Genomic DNA, 1,728 nt, shown 5'->3' with positions numbered 1-1,728 from the left:
TGCCTTTTCAGTAAGAGCAGTCAGGCTGGGTTAGTATGGGGTGCTCAGGCTCCTGGAGAACAAGAATTTGTGTCTGCAGGATGTGGCCAAGCCTTCTCTGCAGCTCCTGCTCTGCCAGCCTGAGGAGCAGGGCCAGGGCAGGGACAGAGCTGGGAAGGGGCTGCAGAATCCCTGAGGAGCTGGGAAGGGGCTGCAGAATCCCTGAGGAGCTGGGAAGGGGCTCAGCCTGGAGCAAAGGAGGCTCAGGGGCCCCTGTGGCTCTGCACAGCTCCTGCCAGGAGGGGACAGCCGGGGGGGTCGGGCTCTGCTCCAGGGAACAGGGACAGGAGCAGAGGAATCCCAGGATCACTGAGGCTGGAAAATCCCTCCAAGGTCACTGAGTCTGAGCTGTGCTTGATCCCCGCCTTGTCCCCAGCCCAGAGCTCTGAGTGCCATGTCCAGGCCTTCCTTGGGCACCTCCAGAGATGGGGACTCCAAACCTCCCTGGGCAGCCCCTGCCAATGCCCATTCCACTCCTTTCCATGAAGAAATCACTGAGGGAATGGCCTCAGGTTGTGACAGAGGAGGGTAATATATAATGGATGTTGGGGAAAATTCATTCACAGGAGGGGATGTGCAGCCCTGTCACAGCTGCAGTGGTGGAAACCCCATCCCTGCTGGGATTTAAAAGCCATATGGATGTGGCACTTGGGGACATGGCTCAATTGTGGCCTTGGCAGTGCCAGGGAACATTGGACTCCTTAGTCTTAGAGGGCTTTTCCCACATAAATATTCCACGAATCGCTGAGGATGTAATGGTGAGTGACGGGAGCATTGCCTCACCTGTGCCTCGTTCTTGTGGTCCCTGATGTGGGCACACTGTGATGGAGCACAGCCTGCGCTGGCCCCACCGGCCCTGGATCCCACAGCACGGCCAGGGGACGTGGCCCTGGCAGCCTGTTTGTCGCTTGTCCCCCGGCCGGGTGTCCGGAGCAGTGGCCAGCCCTGCGGCCACGCCGTGGGTCAGTGGCCAGTCCTGAGGCCGTGCTGCAGCTGCTGGCCGGGGCATGGAGGTGGCAGCTCCCGCCTTGTCACCCGGTGTCGTGTCCCTGCCACGAGCCGACAGTGACATCTAGTGACACCAAATCACTGCCCAAAGCCCCGAACACGGAATCGTCCCGAATTCCCAGCCCTGCTCCCGCCGCCTGGCCAGCGATGAGCGGGGCTGAGCCGCGACGCTGTGAATTAGTAAATACAACCAAACACGCATTTTCGTGGACTTTAAGGCTTTGCAGACCCCCAAGCAGGAGGTAGCGAGGGCAGAGTGGGCACAGTAGCGTGTTTTGAAGGCTTTTTTCGGGGAAGTCGGGCCAGTTTTGGGTGCGCAGGGCAGTGGACGATGCCTCCTCTCTACAGTAGGGGAGACCTCAAGTGAGGGGGGAACTTGTGCCTGACAGGGCTGTGACGCCTCTACCATTAAATAATAACTGACTGGGGAGAGATAGCAAACTCCTGTACGATTTGGGGTGGCAGCGGCAGCGCCCCGGCCCCGTTTTGGGGTGTTTTGGCGCTGTTTTGGCGCTGTTTTGAGGTGTTTTGGCGGTGTTTTGGCGCTGTTTTCAGACACTGGCCGGGGTCTGTGGAAGGGGGGCCAAGATGGCCGCCGGCCCCGCGCCTCGCGGCTGAGGGGGGCGATGGCGAGCGCGGACCCCTGAGGGGCGCAGGGGGCGGAGGGGGAGGGGGGGGGAG

Source organism: Geospiza fortis, unplaced genomic scaffold (genome assembly GCF_000277835.1).
Source record: "Geospiza fortis unplaced genomic scaffold, GeoFor_1.0 scaffold148, whole genome shotgun sequence".
NCBI lineage: Eukaryota > Metazoa > Chordata > Aves > Passeriformes > Thraupidae > Geospiza > Geospiza fortis.
The sequence above is the reverse complement of the archived record's forward strand: the minus strand, read 5'-3'. Positions refer to the sequence as shown.